The sequence below is a fragment of the Chelonoidis abingdonii genome, chromosome 4, assembly GCF_003597395.2.
Source record: "Chelonoidis abingdonii isolate Lonesome George chromosome 4, CheloAbing_2.0, whole genome shotgun sequence".
Taxonomy (NCBI): domain Eukaryota; kingdom Metazoa; phylum Chordata; order Testudines; family Testudinidae; genus Chelonoidis; species Chelonoidis abingdonii.
This window is the reverse complement of record NC_133772.1, coordinates 37,479,935-37,492,550: the sequence shown is the minus strand read 5'-3', so window position 1 is coordinate 37,492,550 and position 12,616 is coordinate 37,479,935. Positions and strand designations below refer to the sequence as shown.

Genomic DNA, 12,616 nt, shown 5'->3' with positions numbered 1-12,616 from the left:
AGAGCAGCTAGTACTGGCACATGATATTGAGGTAAGTAGTCCAAAGGACTGGTCCCATATGACCGTGCCTGTGCTCTTAACCAGTTACCCTAGAGAAAGTATCTGAGTTGGGAGCTGAGTGAACTGCCATTACTTCCTCCCCACCCCCCACAGACAAACCATGGTAGTGAAAAGTATATTAGTTTGAAAATTCCTTCTGTATTTTTAATAATTTGATGATGTAAGATGGTGGAATATTAATACAAGGGGTGTGTGTGTGTGTAAAATTTGACAGCATTCCTACCCATCACTACCTTAGTCCTGTGGCATTGCATCTTGCCTGTACTAACACAATTAAAAGGAATATTCTACCAAAAATTTTCTCTCTATTAATTTCTCTTTCATTTTTCTTAATACGTGAACAACAATCTCTGTCTGGTTAGCAACCACTCCCCTCCATTTTCTTGCTTCCAGGTTGGCCGAAATATTTAATTCCTTTCCTAGAAAAGTGGGTATTGGCTTGACTCATGCTGGAGATGCATGTAGCACTGGGGCTGGCTGGGTCCCATAGATGGTTGAAATGGGGTACAGTTAGAGTAGGATTGCTCTTCATTTCTCTGGGTGACCTGCCTGCGTACGGCTATTGGGGGGCAGGCTCCTGGATCAGACATTGCTGCTGAAGGGGAAACCGTTCACGAACCAGACATTCCATGGGAAGCCTGCAACCCTGGAGCTCTATGATCTGGTACTCTGTAAATTGGGACCATATGCAGTGTGCATGAGTATATTGTACGGTCGCTCATAAAGTTTCCCGCGGGGGTGGATGCGAGGAGGATGGGGGCAGGGAGTCTGTTTATAGGTTGTCTGTAGAATTTAGTTATCTGGGAGACATATTTTGACTTGGCACCAGTAGGCTTTAGGAGGAGCACTTACTGGTGCTTCAGGTCTTCTCTGTGCTGTGGCTTCCCCCAAATAGCTGCACGGGACTTTCCTCTTCTCCAAGGAGTTCATTGTTTAGAGGCTGAAATTCAGGCTTCTCTCAGAATGATGCCTTTGGTCTGTACGGGTCAAAAGGGAACTGGATGAGATCAGCTGTTGTAAGTGAACTGGACTCCGAAGATCACCCCAGAAGCCTTATCTTGAGTGCAACTCTGACCCTGTTTCCTCTTCCTGTTCCTTTTGGCAGTGCCTGCATCCTTCTACTGGAATGGCTGATAATAGCTCTGGCCTGGAGGGACTGAGTTGCTTCAGACAGTGCTGACCACTTGGAAAGGCCATTGCTAATTCCTGTTTGTTTGCTGGGGAATGTATCCTCCCCTGAGTGGCCCTGTCACTGCAAGGAAGGGGCTGCCACACAGGAAATGGGGAAGTTTGTATTCATAGGTAACTTTTGCTCTTCCCAGTAGTGGAGCAGGTGGTGGAAAAGGGGAGACCAAATGTGAGAGAAAAGCCTATGTGGGGAAAAGAAGAGGAGTCAGAGATGTAGAGTAGGATTTCAGAAATTGGACCAGAAGCTAAAAGTGGATCAGTAAAATGTCCCCAATCAGAATCCTTTTCTAAAGCAGCAACGAATCCTGTGGCATCTTATAGATTAACAGACGTTTTGGAGCATGAGCTTTCGTGAGTGAATACCCACTTCGTCAGATGCATGTAGTGGAAATTTCCAGGGGCAGGTATATATATGCAAGCAAGCTGAGATTAATTTAGTAGTTGTTCAATCAGGGAGGATGAGGCCCTCTTTCTAGAGTTGAGGTGTTGTAAACCAAGGAGGAGAAACTGGTGTTGGTTAGTTTGCGCAAGCCATTCCCAGTCTTGTTTATCTGACTGTTGGATGTCAAATTTGCAGATGAACTGAGAAGTCAGCAGTTTCTCTTTTTGAAGTCTGGTCCCTGAAAGTTTTTTTGCCTGCAGGATGGCCCCTTAGGTCTGCTATCTAGTGTGCCAGGGAGTTGAAGTGTTCTCCTACATGTTTTTGTATATTGCCATTCCTAATATCTGATTTGTGTCCATTTATCCTTTTTCCGTAGCTACTGTCCAGTTTGGCCAATGTACTAGCGAGGGGCATTGCTGGCAATATTACATTTGTGCATGCAGGTGACGTGAACGTGATGGTGTGGCTGATCTGGTTAGGTCCTGTGATGGATACGACGTGTCGCTTTGGTTGTAGATACGTGGCAGAGTTGCATCGAGTTTAGTTGCATGGATTGTTCCTGAGCTAAGTTACTATGGTGCGGAGAATGTGCAGTACTTGGTGAGAATATGTTTCAGGTTGGAAGTTTCTGTGGGTGAGGACTGGCCTGCCGCCCAAGGCCTGTGAAAGTGTGGGATCATTGCCCAGGATGGGTTGTAGATCCCTGATGATGCGTTGGAGGGGTTTTAGCTGGGGACTGTATGTGATGGCCAGTGGAGTCCGAGACCACTGGCCATCACATACAGTCCCCAGAAAATATTATAATGGGTTTGTACAGCACCTGGCACAACGGGGCCCTTATTTCAAGTGGAGTCTCTAGGTGCTACTGTAATTCAAATACTAATAATCACAGATTAAGCATCTGTGAGCAAAGTCCTTTCTTTAATTTAAAAAATATTCTACAGTAAACATTCCCACACACTATGCTAACAGTCTGTTAAGCTGATAGGTGGGTGTTTAAAAATACATATTGCTTACACATTCTGTATAATAGAGAGAGAGATACCTGTGTCATAGAACTGAAAGGGACCTTGAAAGGTCATTGAGTCCAGTCACCTGCTTTCATTAGCAGGACCAAATACTGTCCCTGAGGTGGTTGTTTGTTTTTGTTTTTGTTTTGTTTTGTTTTTTTGCACACCCCAGATCCCTAAATGGCCCCCTCAAGGATTGAAATCACAACCCTGGGTTTAGCAGGCCGATGCTCAAACCACGCACATCAGTGGCTTTTTGGGTAGGAGAGCTAGGAGCAGACTTGAAAGATGTCTTGTCTTAGGATAAGAGGGTGTCTTTACCCTGGCCTAGAGGCTCACTTTCCTGTTTTGCCTCAAACCTTGTTGCATGTAATCATGTGCCATGCATGAACCTTGCATATACTGGTCAGAGGGTGCTTTCATGGAATGTGCGTTCTTTCAAATTACGCCATTGCCTCATGACCTGTATCATGTGAAGTGTCTAAGGATCAGTCTGCCGTGTTCTGTGGTTTATCTAATAGTGTGTATTACATTCACTTTTATAAATGTGCTTACAAATGAGCACAAAGGGTTTACTTTCAGTCCTGCTGCCAGTAGACTTGAGCCCCCTTTCCTTTTTGTGTCTTCCCTTGTATACGTCCACAGATTTCATATTGGGATTGATGGTGAGGATAGAACAGGTGGGCTTATACTTCATGGGTGAGCATAGTTGCCTAAAATGCACTAGACTAGATGTACAGGTCTTTCCAAGGGAAATCAAGCAGCAGGTTCACTGCTTTGTTTGAACTCTCCAGCTATTTTACTCTAGAAAAGACTTGACTTACATAGGCCCTGTGACCAGAATAGCAGGGTGCCACGCCACCTATTTCTTCATTTTTTCCCCCTTTGCTCCCCTTTCCAGTTTTTTTAATTAAAACTTAAAACATTGACTAATTTTTTAATGAGGTAGAGCCTCATCCCCTGGAGGTCTGGGGCCTTGCTTTCTGTGTGTTCTGTTCAGCTTTGATCCATCTCTGCATGTGCTGGCTGGTGAGCCTGGCCTAACCCTGCATGTCATCGCTGCAGCATGTTCCTAAGGAGGCTGTGGGTGGGGGGAAACCCATCTTTGCTGACCATGGAGATTTATAGGCAGATGCTGGAGACTGGCTGGGGTAATGGAATGATCCTCTTTCTTGCAATGCTCTTGTCTCCTGTATAACTGATCAGAGCCATTGACAAGGAGGGCAATCTTGTGGTTAAAACCGGGGCTTGGGTAATCAGAAATCCGCAGTTCTGCCATAGACCTCCTCTGCGAACTTGGACAAGTCACTTTAATCTCTCTGTACCTCAGTTTCCCATCTATAAAATGGAGATAATACCTTTGTCTGTCCATTTATAAGCTCTTTGGGGTGGAGACTATCCCTTTGTATACGTGATGCCTACCACGATGGGATTTCAGTCTCGATGGAGATGCTACTGTAACACAAATCATAAACAATGAACAGATGAAGGTGTCTGGGTTGTCTTACTATGTTGATGTCACTACACCTGATGGTGCAGAGAGCGGAAATCGGACCACTTAAATTGGAATCATCATGAAGTGTCCCCGTGCCCATCACTCCAAAACCAAGCGGGATATCCATCCTGTTTCAGTGCCAACAGATCTCTGTAAGTCTGGGAGCAGGCAGCCACACTGATAGTGGTTCAGGTCTGTGCTGAGAATCCTGAAGGTGAACTAAAGGGAAGAGGGCAAGCTGGCCTGGTAATGAGAGATGGATTCTTTGCTCTGTCCAAGCACCATTTGAATCCCAGAACAAGCTCCACAGTAGTAGAAGTACGAATACTTTCTGCTTCTATAGCAGCTTACATTAGAATATCTTGAACTGAGCAGATGTTAATTGAGCCTCACAAGACCGTTGTGGTTGGCTATTTTACAGATGGGGAAACAGAGCGATTATGGGGTGAGATTTTCAGAAGCATTCTGCGTTGTCCTTACTCCACTCTCAGCTAAATCCATGGTAAAACTCTCATTGACTTCAGTGCAGGGTGGATACATTTTAAATCGGAGATTTAAATCACCAATTTTAATTATGATTTAAATCAACAAGCAGAAAACTTTGATTTAAATAATTGATTTTAATCTTGTTTGTACTTTTTTCTCTCTTTAGTTATTTTATTAAAAAAGAAGTTGATTCTCAATAGTAGGTGTAATTTGGTGGTACTTTTTGCTAAGCTGGAGGGAATACACTATATTCTCAAACTTTTTTTTTCTTGGACCACTTGAAAGTTGCTGAGCGTCTCAGTGGACCACTTAATGCTCTTTCCAAATGTTGTTTGTACCATTAGCTAACTATTGTAAAGTGCTTTGGATAAAAGCACTATATAAAAACCAAACTTAATAATAATTAACGTTTTTTTGTTCTGCAAATAAAAGCACATAACTCATATTTTAATATCTAGTCTTACCTTTGTAATGTGATGGATGTGCCTTTTCTCTCCCGCCACAGAGCTGAGGCTGGGAAGGAGGGCCGTGTCTCTGGCAGCCACAGCCTGGAGCTGGGGAAAGTCTCACCTCTTTCTCTGGCCGCTGCATCCCTGCATGTCCCAAATTCCCCCTACCCCCGCTTCTCACCCCACTGCTCCCTCCCACCTACCCCTTATTCCCCCCCAAGGCAGCCACTTCACCTTACATGAGGGTCTTCTCAGGGGCTAGGCACCTAATTAGTGAAGCCACACCTGTATGGCTCCACTAATTAGGTGGGTGGCCCTTCATTCTCTTCTGTGCGGCCGCCTAGGTGTGCACCTTAGAGGGAACTATCCACGGACCACCTGAATGGAGCTCGTGGACACTGGTGGTCCATGGACCACAGTTTGAGAACCTCTGCACTATACACATTTATTTAAGCAATTATATAGCTTAAGATAATTTTATTCAGATTCTTTTTAATTTTTATTATGTTAGATAATGGTGAATGATGCATTTCGTATTTAATAGGTTATCTTTTTATTTGTGATTTGTGTCCAAGCTGCATTTGGAGATAATTATACCGAGTTCCTTTCTGAAGTGCTTTGAGATCTATGCTGAAAAGTGCACTATAAGAGCAAGGTACTATTATTATGTCATATTTGGATGGATATTGGAATTAAAAATCGGCATTTTAAAATTTAAAATTGGAATTAAAAAGCGGCATTTTAAAATTTGTTTTTTATTAGTTAGTTAAATCTACCTTAAATGTGCTGGATCTTTAAAGGAAAAAATTATCCAAACATGTTTTGTATTTAAAACTGACATTAAACAAAAGTATTCTCTATATTTAGTGAACCGTGTGCAATCAGAAAGGAGCAATGCTGGTATCGAAGTGAGGAAAAAGGGACAACATTCATCAGCGGGCAGCCTCTAGTGTTGATTTCAACACCTGGGAACTGGAGGGGGAAAAACCTGTTATGACTTCAAGTCATAAAACAGACCCTATTAAGTTAATTATCTAGTCAATAAGCAATATATCACTCACCATTTTCTGACTTACTAAAAATGTACAGTTAATAAGAATCTAAACTTTAAGCTATATAATTGTGTCAAATGTATATAGTTATAGTGTCCCCTCCAAGGTGGCAAAAAGATGTACCAAATTTAGCATAAAGGCTCTATTGAGTTGTAAATCAACATGATTTAATGGTTATATCTGCTGTTGAGAGTGCACCTTTTTTAAAGACAATAACTGAAGTACAAATGAAAAAATTGATTTTAAATCAGTGATTTAAATTGAGGCTTTCTGTTTGGTTTCAATTATGATTTAAATCTGTCCTGTGAACTAGTCATTGAACCGTGCTAGTTTCATCAACTGAAATGAAGAAGATATTCTCTCTGTACCTGCGGAAGAGGCTACTGCTGTCAAAAGCTGGCTTAGCACTTCCGCAATCTCAGGTTCCAGGTGCTTAGCCAGTGACTTTCACCCGTTTGGTATTTTGAGTTTCTTTAAAACTTTGGTAGCAAACATGTACCGCTTGAATATTTTTCTTAATTTAATTGAAATGATTGGAGTGGATGATAGTAAGTTTAGGCCTTAACATAGGTTGCCATAATTTCAAATTTAAATAATAAATTAAATAGGTTAATTTCATTTAAATCAGTCTTTTATAAAACAGGTTTTTTTAGTGTATTAATTGATTTTTATCCACTCTGCTTCGGTGAGCATGTACTTAGACCAACACTGAGGGCCTCCAAAAATCCAGATATTTGGTTTACCCAGGGCTACAAAGGGAGGCTGTGGTATATCTGGGAACAGCACTTGGGAGTCTCCTGACTCCCTGTCTTGTGCCTTAACCTTAAACCCACCCTTCCTTCCCCTTTCGAGCAAACGCTTGCTGTGGCTAGCCTCTCAGTAGTGCACACACGTTGAGACAGTGGTATCTGTCCAGGACGAATTAGCAATTGGATCCTTGAGCAGTGCTCTGAGCTGCATGAGTATGGAGATTTAATTGCTTCCTGACTTCTAGAAGTGGTCCCCCCAGCCCGATGATGATGCTGGCAGGCATGGCCGTGAGGTGGAGCTTACGCTGCTGCTGTGCCTGTTTTGACATAGCCAGACAGAAGATTCAGGGTTGTCAGTCTGGCACCTTTTGCCAACAGTAACCCTGTAGAGGTGACTGGGAGCCCTGGAGCCTGTGGACTCTGATGTCCCTTCCAGGTACTCTGCCCCATCTCGCCTACTCTGTGCAGCATTACACAGGGAGGAGACTCTTTGGTGCATCCCTGGGCTGTTCCAGACAGCCCCTCACCCATCTCTTTCTCTGCTTTGCATTTAGTGATGGAGTAGCTGTCTTTTCTTCCCATCCCAATCCCAGTGTTCTGCGTTAATTCATAGCACCTGTCAATGTAGGGCAAAGAGGCCAGCGTGAGCATGTGGGGAGTGAAAAAGGGATTTGTTTAGCAATCTCACTCGGCCTGTAAATCAGCAGCGGGCATGGGATCAGCAGCTACATAATAACTGATGCATATTCATGCTTGCTTGCTGCAGCAGAGTCATTCAGCTGGGGGATCCTTGTGTCCCTGTGTTAATAACGTATTCCAGTGGGAAAGAGGGAGGGAAAGGAGGGATCCCAGAGGCAGGTGCCTGACTACTTGTCTTTATCTCCTCTCCTAGCTGCCCATCCTTCCTCTGTGTCCTGAGATGGGGGCACCACGGTTCGCTTGCTTTTCATCTGCATTTCCCCAAGCCTTGAAGCGCACTGGGGCTGCTTTGGGACTCCTCCGCAAGAGAGATTTTGTTGTTTGCTGCTCTAAATCACTCCTGTCATATTTCCATCCTCCCTTCCATCTCTGAGCTCATAACCGAAGATATACACCAGCGACTAAACAAAAATAGATGGATCCACCTACTTGGCATAGAGTTGCTAAATGAGCATGGTCGTGTTAGTGTGGAAGGGATTTGATCGTGTCAGATGACTTTTTTTTTTTTTTTTTTAAAGAGAAGTCTATGAAAGTATCTAGAATTTAACACACAATATGAGAGATTCCCCCTCGCATCTCTGCCAGTGCACTCGTTCCTAGTTTCCCCTGTTGCCCAGCTGCCGATACATAAATCTGCATCGTAATCCTGACCTATGGCACTCCCTGCTTCTCCCACCATCAGCTCTGACAGTTCATCTCCAACTGTGCTTGTCTCAGTCCTGGGCCTCTCTTGAATGGAGAGGCTACTGTGGTGCCATTATTTCCCCCTAGATGGTCCATTAGAGATTGAGATGAGACCTCCCTGGTCCCTGACTCATTTCCTCTTGTGGCCCAACCCTGGAACTTACACTAGGCTCTTCTCTCTGGAGACCACAGTTCATCTAAGGATATTTCCAGGTCTCCTGAATCCTACTCCAGTGCCCTATCCACTAGGCCACTCTGGTGTAAAAGAATGTGCAAGACCCTGTATTGCTGAGAGGGACACAATTTACTTCTCAGTAACTCCTCTCACAGACTGCCACAGACAGCAATCCCAATTGCACTTCTTCCACTTTACACTAGTGGTACTCCACTATCTCTAGGTATTTGTATGGCCCTCATCACTGAAGTATCTGAGCTTCTATAACACCCTTATAGCAGGGGTTGCAAGTAACCAGATGTGGGCGCAATCAGCATAACCCAATTTTGAGAGGCAGTGTGGCCCGGTGCATATGGGACTTAGAACACTAGTCCCAGCCCTGGCAACTGACCTGCTGTATGAGCTTGATTGGCAAGTCACTTCACCTCCTTGTCTCTCTCCCTTCCCATCCTTTCTCTAGTCTTTAGCCTGTGAGCTCTTCAAGGTAGGGACTGCGTGTGGTGCCTTGCACAGTTGAGTCGTCTTCTCAGTTGGGGCTTCTAGAAGCAGCTATAATACAAATAATTAATAATGATAAGTAGGCTTGGAAGGATTAGTTTTTTATTGGTGTATGTGTCGGTATCCAACCAAACCAAATCAACAAATATTTCCATCAATAAGCAAAATAAGGAAAATGCTGCTGGAGAACTTCCTAGTCAAAATCCAGTGATTTAGACTTTTGAGTTAGGCTGATTACAAATGGACTAGCGAATGGATAGTAAAAACAGGTATGATTTGTTGCTTTAAGGGTTAGTTATTTTGTATATTTTGACACGTGATGTTGACAATTTGTAATGATTTAGAACGTTTTTAACTTTTTGAATCTCAGCGTCGATCACTAAATAATTATATAACCCCCACCCCCCATATTTCCCATAACTGTGAAAATTTAAAATCGATAAACATATAAAATCTTAAAAATAAACATTGAAATTTATCCATTAAAATAATTTTAAAAAGTAAAAATTGAATGCTGCCAAGCCTAATTATAAATTGTGTTGAGAGTGTTTGTCAGAAGCTGCGAATGAGCGATGGAATGTATCACTTGATGATTACCTGTTCTGTTCGTTCCTTCTGAAGCAGCTGGCATTGGCCACTGTTGGAAGACAGGATACTGGGCTAGATGGGCCTTTGGTCTGACCCAGTATGGCCACTCTTATGTTCTTAGTGGTACCCTCTCCACAAAACCAGACCTCATTGTCTTCTCTCACTCCTTTTCTGTGTTCTTTCTCAGAGGGAATTGAGCCATCCCTGACAACGAGGGATCCACCACTTTCTACAGGGCCAGAGTGGCCATCAACAGGGTGAGTGGCGCACTGGGGTTTGGGGGATGAAACCATCTTCGCTCTGGAGGAAAGCGGTGTGCTGAGACACTCGCCTGAAATGCTTTTGCTTTGTTCCTGACCAACCATCCCCTTCTTTCTTCCTTCCTCCCCAAGCTCCATCCCTGTAGTTAGTTGTGTGGACCTTGCTGTCATGTTGGGAACAGAGGGATGTGGTACATACTACATGAGCTGGTTTGTTCCTTAGGGGTAGAGCTGGTCCAAATGTTTGGAATAAAAAAAAATTCCATCAAAAAGTGAGCTCTTGATCCATTTATTTTAATCTAAATTTTTCATGGAAAAACAAAACATTTTAATGATGTTTCACAAAAAATGTAATTTAAAAAAAAAAAAAAGCGCTACTAAAATGGTTACCCAAACTGTTTGGTTGCAAAAACCCGGTGTCAATAACATTTTGGGTAATGTTTTCAAATACAAATTTCAAAAATACCAAAAATTAAAAAGGTTCCATTTAAAATGTCTCTCAATCAGAATGGCTGAGATGTTTTTCATGAAACTTTTCAGACCAGCTCTTATTTACAAGTTTGGATGAGGAGAACACAGATGAAAGTCTTTTCCATGGAGATTGGATGCCTGTCTGGGAGGGATGCTGTAGTCAAGTACAAATTAATATGCTCAATACAGGGGTAACTGGAGGAAATTTATGGCCAGTGCCCATGTTCCCTCTAATCTTTTATGTCCATGTGCTGAATGAATTTTGTTATGTGCACCAATATGGAGGTGATGTGTGGCAGGGGGTGGGGTCAAGGGGTTTGGAGTGTGGGAGGGGGCTCAGGGCTGGGACAGAGGGTTGTGGTGTGTTTGTGTGGGGAGGAGGGCTCTGGCTTAGGGTGCGGGCTCTGGCGTGGGCCTGGGGATGAGGGGTTTGGGGTGCAGGCTGGCCTGGGGCTGCGGTGGGGAGAGGGGGCTCCCTCATCCTCTCGCCAGAGCAACCTGGGGCCGGGGGAGAGGCACCTCTTCCCACCTTCACAGCCTTTGATAGCCTGCTGTGTGGCCACGCAGCTTAGAGGGAATTTAGCCAGTGCTATACAGGATTCAGATTAGCTGATTGTAATGATCCCTTCTGGCCTTTTAAATCTCCGTTTTTGTCACAGTTTTTATTGAAAACGCTAACCCAACCGTTATTGAAAATGAGTTTTCATACCTGAAAAGGTTTTCTATAATGCTTTTAATCCATTTTTTTAAATTTAAAAGACTCGGTGTTCAGTTATGAACCCAGCAGTCATAGGTTCTTTGGGTGAGGAAGCCAGAAAGCAACCTCTCAACCCCTGATTTAGCCATTTAACAAACCTGTGCTGTAATACTTAGTGGCACGTTTCCTGGTGATGCACTTAGTGGCATGTAGAACAGACTGCTGGCTGCTGAGTATGGAGCTCAGATTTTATTCTCTGGTACTCAGGAACACTCTACAGTCATCCCGGAACAATCTGCAATCTTTCCGTGTAGATGCTTGTTCTTTGCCCCTAGGTTGGCTGTGTAATGCTGCTCTGTTTGATGCCTATTAGCTTAAATCCTTCTGCAGTACAGGCCTGCATGAATGGGAGCTCACTGTTTATATGAACCCCTCCCAGCCTGAAAATCATTTTGCTTATTGAAATATCTCCATCTTCTCTGCTGTCTGCCATGTGCCAGCTGGTGGCTCTTTGTGGAATCACTCGAGAGCTGCAGGGACTGTGCACTGGCTTGTCACTCAGGTAGGATAGGCTCCAGTGTGTGGTTTCAGGGTAGATTGTGAGTGCAGGTGCCTGAAGTGTGTGTATTAATGTCATGGTTCCGGAACCCCTTCCTACAACATATGCATGGTGCGGATATCGCCAATGTGCTGTCTGTGACCTACACAAAGCAGCTGAAATACTGTCTGTTTTGGTGAAGTTCTGTTAGTTGCTTCAGCTTCTGTGTACAGGTCAGTTCAGTTCCTTCTTCAGCTCTTGTTGCCGTATCTTATTGGTGTGTTGGTGCACCCATCCCTGCCTGCTTGTAACATCCACCCTTGTTCCCCTTATGATGCTGCTGTGATTTGATTGAAATAATTGGGGAGCAGGGCCCCTTCTTGGATCCAGCCTTACATTCCCGCTCTGTGATTTGCTTTCCCATTAGAAGTGTTTGCGCGGGGAGGGGGAGGCGGCGGGAAGCTCCTTCACTACAGGGAGGCTGTCGGCTCTGATGAGGGGAACACAAAGACCCAGCATTAAACAAACGGTCGTTCCAGCCAGAACCTATAAATGGAGCCTTCCACCAAGCAGTTGTTGGGGCAAACTGCATTTGCAGCATGGCCTAGCAGCTAGGATACAAGATGCAGAGTGAGGAGACCTGGATTCAATTTGAAGCTCTGCTGCTGACTCCCTCCAAGACACTGAGGGAGATGGTTGGCTGCTCTGCCTCGATTTGCCCATCTTTACGGGGGGATAAGGATGGAATTGCCATATTTACAGTGGCCAGCAGCAGATGCATCAGAGGAAGATGCAAGAAACCCGACAGGGGACAGTTTTGGAATAACCTCTTGCAAGGAGGATGTTTCTTCTCAACCTCCATCAGTTAGTGGCTGGCTTCTGCCTTGAAGCAGGAGAATTTATATCCCTGTTAACAATGATACCTGCTGTAACTGCAGATGTTCTGGTGAGCCAGATAAATGTCTGCTCATACTTTTATGTTCTGTTCAGAAAGGGCTAAAAAGTGATTAATAGGTGTTTAATAAACAGGCACTCGTGATAGATTGTTTCCAAGTCCAAGAGGTTAATAGCCTGCTTATAATCATAGCTTACAATAATCTACATTATCTTCTAGCAATGTGCTTATAACCTTCTG

General features: G+C 43.9%; 1 protein-coding gene across 5 annotated transcripts in view; it reads left to right on the top strand.

The window, feature by feature from the left end:
- Positions 1 to 12,616, top strand: part of HRAS (HRas proto-oncogene, GTPase) — a 76,187-nt gene that overhangs the window by 29,764 nt on the left and 33,807 nt on the right. The window contains exons 1-2 of one of the 5 annotated variants that reach the window (XM_075065063.1): positions 2,007 to 2,073; positions 9,703 to 9,772. The exons of 3 other annotated variants lie outside the window; for them this stretch is intronic. The gene's annotated coding sequence lies outside the window, so the exon portion shown is untranslated. Of the gene's footprint in view, positions 1 to 2,006; positions 2,074 to 9,702; positions 9,773 to 12,616 lie in introns of those variants that run through there. One more of the 5 variants, XM_075065062.1, reaches the window with a different exon arrangement.